The sequence below is a fragment of the Ursus arctos genome, unplaced genomic scaffold (assembly GCF_023065955.2).
Source record: "Ursus arctos isolate Adak ecotype North America unplaced genomic scaffold, UrsArc2.0 scaffold_21, whole genome shotgun sequence".
Classification (NCBI taxonomy): domain Eukaryota; kingdom Metazoa; phylum Chordata; class Mammalia; order Carnivora; family Ursidae; genus Ursus; species Ursus arctos.
In genome coordinates, this window is record NW_026622886.1 from 35686246 (window position 1) to 35693053 (window position 6808).

Sequence of the window (6808 nt, forward strand, 5' to 3'; positions counted from 1 at the left end):
CTACTATGTTTTATTTTGGTCAAATCATATAACAGAATCAGTTCCCTGTTATATCATTTTAAAAATGGCAATTATAAATCTTGAACCGATCCTAGGGTTTAAATGCAAAAGTAGATATAAATCCCCTATCAAGGCGGCTTGTCCATAATAGATATGTTGCCCTTAAATTTTAGCTACGTCCTCCTTCCTGTTGCAGGGCAATCCTTAGTGGCTGTTTCTCCAAATATTTAAATAAATTAAAGCATGGTATGAGGAAAGCATGATGAGTGGACGAGTGACATAGATTCCAAAGAACTAGAAACATGATGGTTAAGTCTAAAATCACCAGAGAGAAAATCTATAGTATGCTAATTCATTGAACCCTGTATTAGTGTAGTAGAAACACGGTAACAGATATCTAACAAAATCATTTTTGCCAGGCATGGTATAACACTAGCCAACATAGGTTACTATGGGGTTACCTTACTTTTAGTTTATTTAAGAAACAGCTATTTATTTATTTATTTATTTATTTATTTATTTATTTATTTTTTAAGTTTTTTGAAATTTTGAGGTCTCCTAAAATTGTCATGGGCCAAGCAGTGGAAGGTTGCTTGGGCTTGGGGAGCCCTGACTGTTATTTTTGGTGCTGTGACTGGACAACCATAGCTGCTCCATTTTCAAATCAATAGGGCATTTCAGAAACTCTTGAGAAGAAAATATGACTTCTCATTGTTACCTACAAATATTCTGTGCATTCTTCTGGAAAGTTAGAGAAAAAAAAAATCAAGTCTGCAGACCATAAATAAGTAGTATGGAAAAATATCTTGGAGACAAAAGTAAAAAGGGGCCAGGGTGTCTAAGCTGGTTAGGCAAACAACTCTTGGTTCCAGCTCAGGTCATGATTTCAGGGTCCTGGGATCAGCCCTGTGTGGGCTCCATGCTCAGTGGGGTGTCTGCTTGAGATTCTTTCCCCTCATCCACTCCCTCCCCTTCTGCTCCTTCCCACCCACACTCTCTTTCTCAAATAAATAAATAAATAAAATCTTTAAAAAATAGGTATTTTTCCATAAGGACAAAATTTTAGAAGTTTTAACTGTCAATTTCTTTTATTATTCTTTCTTGATGGTAATTAACATGACAGTGTATCATACAACTGACTATGTCTTAGATCTAATGAAATACAGTGACTGCTCAAATGCTATAAAATAGTGACCTAAATGTATCCTAAAATGAGCATATTTATAGAAACAGAGTGATTCCTCACTAGTTTAGGTATAGCAGCCAATAGAAATACCATTGTGAATGCAACAAAGTTACAAGTTTTACACTTTTTGACATGATAGCTAGGAGAAAGAACAGATAACATATTAAAAAAAATAGAAGACAATGTAAAGGGACTCATTTCTTTACACTGGGATTTAGATTACTTAGATTACTCATAAAAGAGTAATTGTGGGATTATCCAGATCCATTTTCTTACATACTTTTGATATTTTATTGCCATATGCCATATAGTGGTCTCTCTGTGGAAAGCATGACTGGTTTAGTTCTATTTGTACAAATAAAAATGTGCAATGGTACACCTTTTGTATACTGGGGAAATGCAAAGTTACCTCAAAGATGAGGAGATTTTTATTTAAAAAAATACAATGTAGTAATTTCACTTTTAAAAACTTTTAAAGTAATATAAAATAAGCCTGCCAGGCAAAGAGAAAGCTGAAAAAAATCAGAAGAAAATGATTTATATGGCCAAGCATATAGATTAAATGAAAATACAGAGATACTTAAGTCCAAATTTTCTCAATTGTGGCCTCCATTTTGCACCTGCAGTGTGTGGGCACAATTCAAACAAGATAACATCTGGCATAGTGTAAATGCAGTAATCAACAATTGCAGAAGCATTTAAATTGTGGCTGTACTTATGGGAAAGAGAGAAAAGGCAATTAGGAAGATGTGAGTCTAAGATAGGTTTAAACTCACAATTGCCACAGAACTCATTCTTCAGACGAAAGACCAGAAGCAAAACTATACAGGATCTCAGAGGGAACGTGAGGTCACAAGCTCAAGTAGTTCAGTCATGGAGTGATGGAGGGAGGGTGGGCTTTGGAGATGATTAGATCTGGTTCCTCATTCCAGCCTCAGCACTTCCTAGGCTTAGGGAGTTGAAACAATAACTTAAACTCTGCATCACATGTCTCTCATTAGTAAAATAAAAATAATAGAATAGAAAGAGTGTGGGTGTACAGTGAGAATTATAGTAGAATGCCATAAAGCAGGAAGCACCATGAATGGTAGTCTCCATTCTCACCCTTCTTTTCACTTTCTCATTTCTGCCCCTGTATTTTATATATAATATTATAACTTTTATGTATTTAACTTAACTAAGTGTGCTTCAATTTGACTTGACTTATAAATTCACCTACTTCATACCCTGAAGAATTGCAAATCATTTATTCATTCTAAACCATGTATCAATAGCCTCTTATGTGCAAATTAATATGCTAGGTGCTGGAATTGCAATTGTGAGCATGAAGAGACAAGGACCCTTGTTTCATATAATCTACTGAATGAGAAAGACATTAACCAGACGTACATAAAAAAGTGACATTACAAATGTGATAATCACCATGAACAAAGGATATTCTTTGTAACACGAAAGGGTGCAGAAGTCAAGAAACTCGGGAAAATATTTAGTAAACTGAAGGAGGAAGAGAAAATACCTAAGCCAAAGGCAAGTGAAGAACACGCAGGCAACAACAACAACAAAAACAACAACACGAGAAAGGCATTTTTGGCAAAAAAAGGAGCACTATATATGAAGTCAAAAGAATATGTTTGGTGTTAAACTGATGATATGAATGAAATATTAAAGACCTGAAAAACTTATACAGGTCTTTATCAGGCTATGTGGAAAGAACAGTAGGATTCTCTACATAGGGTTGAAGTCATGAGTAATGTCCAAAAATGTGTTTGCAATTTTATAACAATGGAAATATTCCTTAAAATTGGCAAATTGTGTCAATAATGGACATTTTGAGGGCAATCAGATGAATTTAATTCACAATGACATCTCCAAGGTCTAAATTTGGGAGAGACATTAAACAAAGCAGGAGTGAGAGCACTAGAGTTTGTCATGATAGATGTTCACACATACACTCTTCTCCTCCTGATCATTCCTACTTTTCCCTGTATTTAGAGAATAGGAAAAAAGAAGAGTTTCATTTCTAAGCTGGATTGAACTATCATTTCAGAGGGAGTGTGCACAAATACAGTAGTACAGTTTATATATGTATGTGTGTATGTTTGTGTATGTGTGTTTATAAAATACTGATGTAAGAGAAATACAGCTACTAAGAAGCGGTCCAAAATCTGAGCTAGAGTATGGATATTTCACAAGGTTACAAACTGTAAGGGAAGTATAAAAGTGATTTTACCTTAGACCTTTGCAATGGACACCATAAATTAATGTCCTTTTTAAAAACATTTATGTACTTATCCATTCGCTTATTGATTCATTCTATTTGACATAAAACTGTTGAGAGCATATCATGCATGAGGAAGTCTGTCAGTCATGGAGATGCATCAATACACAAAGTAATCATGTCCTTAGATCCCATAGAGCATATAGTTTTTCATGGGATATAGACAATTACATAAGTAATTACCATAGTTAATGTACGAAACAAAGCATCTAAGGAGATCAGACAGTAGGGCATAATAATCTAGGGTTGGGGGAGGAAGACAGTGAGAAAAACTTCTCAGAAGAAGTAATTTTAAGTCCAGTCCTTACCAGGGAATGGGAAATAGCCAAAATTTGGAGGATAGGAAAAGAAATTTGGAGGATCATGGATATGCATAAAAAGAAATAGCATGCAGAGGGGAAGCCTGTAGGCTAGACGAAGAAATTCAATATGGATGGAATATAAAAGTACAAGATGGAGTGTAAAAAGCTAGGAGGATGGAGAGGAAAGGAAGAGCTAGAAGATGGAGATTCTCACGCAGCAAATTAAGAAGTTGGATGTATCCTCAAAGCAGTAGTTTGTTTTGTAATTGAGAAATGGTTCAGCAAGGGAGCATGATGATCAGAGTTGCATTTTTGTTTGTATGGTTCAAAGGTCCTTTTACAGAGATTTTACATGGATAAAATTTTAGGAAAAAAGAAACAATGGATATAGAGATCTCAACTGGTTTTAGTGATATTGGAGAAAACAAAATAATTAGGAGATATGTTTAAGTCATTGTCTGCAAGTCAGCCTAATTGATTTGGTATGGGGTTGGAAAGGATGATTTCAGGGTTTTTGACTGCAGTAACCAAAGATATTATAGTACTGATTACAGAGTAAGGGAACAATTACAGAGGAGATCATTAGGAGAAGGCATAATAAGCTTTGCTCAGGTGGAGTTTGAGGTGTCTATCAGACATCAAGTGGAAATTTCTAGTTAATATTTAAATATACGGGATCTGGAACTGAGGAGAAAAATCTGGTATGGAGTTAAAATATAGAGAAAAATAGCCACTAAAGAGATAGTGTTCACAGCATTTCCTCTGCAAGATGCAGCTTTGAGGTGGCTTCCTAATTCTGAACCCCAGGATTATATCAATCCTGTCCATGGCAAATACTGCATATTGGTTCAATGAGCTTCTTTTCCTCTTAACTAGAGGATGGAAAGGTAAAATTTCATTTCTCACACTTCTGAAGCTAAGTTTTTAAAAGTGACGATCTTCTACCAAGCAGGTTCCCATGTAAGTAAGACTTGGGAGGCAGAACTAAAATTACAGGGCAGAGGCCATGTGGTTTCTCTGGCAAGCAAAATCAGAAAAAAAATATCCCTTTTCCTTTTCTCTCTTCAATTTTCCCTTCCCCCTCCCCCACTTCCTCCTCTTCTTTATCTTGGGGTGCGGGGCTCACATTTTCTGATTTTATTTTATTTTTAATTTATCTTTAAATTTTTTAAAATTTAAATTCAATTAATTAAAATAAAATGTATTAGTTTCAGAGGTAGAGGTCAGTGATTCATCAGTCTTATATAACACCCAGTGCTCATTACATCAGGTGCCCTCCTTAATGTCCATCACCCGGTTACCCCCATCCCTCCCTTCCCTCTAGCAACTCTCTGTTTCCTACGATTAAGAGTTTCTTATGGTTTGTCTCCCTCTCTGATTTCATCTCCTCCTCCTCTCCTTTGTCTTCATCTTAGTCTTCTTTTTTAATAGCAACTATATAAGGATCTGTGGTCTCCAGCCTAATGATTTCAAATGGAGTATTCTGTTGTGTGGTTGGACAGTTCTACTTACATTGCTTCTAGAAGTTTAGCATATAAATTTATTGTCTAAACATAATCTTTAAATATATTCTTTTTTTTTCTTTTATTTTAGTTAGGAGTAGATGGTATTGTCAGCCATTAAAAATTTTTTCCGAGTTAGAACTAATTAGGTTTTGCTGGGGTCATTACAGGGCCCAGGGCAAAATAAAAATGTAAGACCCTTATTCAAAAAATACTAAGAATTTTAAGATGTCAACCACAGAGCACTAAATCAAACAGTGGGAGCTCCTAAGCCTATAATCCTGTGCACCTGCACAGCCTACACCCCCTTGAAATCAATGCCAAGTGGAATACTAAAAAAAACAAAAACAAAAACATTTGGTTTGATGTGGGCAGAAGGTCCATTCTGGAAGCAGGTATTTTCAGGCTCCACCACCCTGTAGCTTTACAAACTACAATAGTTGTTAGTTGCTGGGTCAGCAAAAAATAGATAAGATAATTCATTAGCTAATCACTGGCGTACCTACAAGTGTCACATGCTATTTTACCTTATATGCCATTGGTCAAAATTGGCACAGACTCCCTCCTAACTGAAAAAGGCTGGAAAATATCAGGAAATAATTTTAAGCTCACTATGGTGAGCTATATGCTATTTGTTACAAACCCTATGTACACCTGCACAAGTCACAGAAGTCCTGGAAATCCCCAGGACTCCTAATGCCAGACTAGAGACTTAACTATCAAACTTATCACAAGGACATGACTTCTGCAGTCAGAAAAATACAAAAAATGAAGGCAGGGAGGAAAGAGTTGAGCTATGTATGCCTTGCACCCCTTCTGTAACTCCATAATCTGATCATTCATTCCTTCTTTAAAGGAAAGGGAGGAACATGAAGATTGAGATAGGCGTGCAATATTATTCTATGGGAAACCCATTCATATGGAAACTAAATGACATTGGAAATGAGATTGCTTGTTAAAAACCCCTTCTCCTCCGTGATCCTTCTATTAGACTATTCATGGAGGTATCCAGAAAAAAACATGGATGATAAGGATAGCATACTGTCTTAAAGCAATAGCAATATTTGTACATAGCTGATGTCCAGCTATCTTCAGTAAAATACCTATGTGCTCAGAACCCTAAACATTCAGGAAGAGTAAGAGAGGAGGGCTGCTTAATATGTACTGGCATTTTAAATACTTTTATTTTCAAATCCCCTTCCCAGAAGAAGCCTTGCAAAACTGTTTGGCTTTTGTTTGTTTGTTTTCTGTGAAGAGTTGCTGGCATGGAGAAGGCTGAAATTTACCAATTACTGTTGATTTTAATTTTGCAGATATTTTACATCTTGCTTATATAATCTAAACTCATCCTAACAGTTAAAATAGGTTTAATTACATAAAGTTACTTTAGAGAAAAATATAGGACTGCAGTGTGTAACAATACCACAGATAAATCACTTACTATTATTTGATGTTTTAGAACATTTACACCATTCTTTTCATTTATGGAGTGCATTTAAGCCCCCCAAATGTTGTCTTTTATGAAGACTCAAGTACTAGA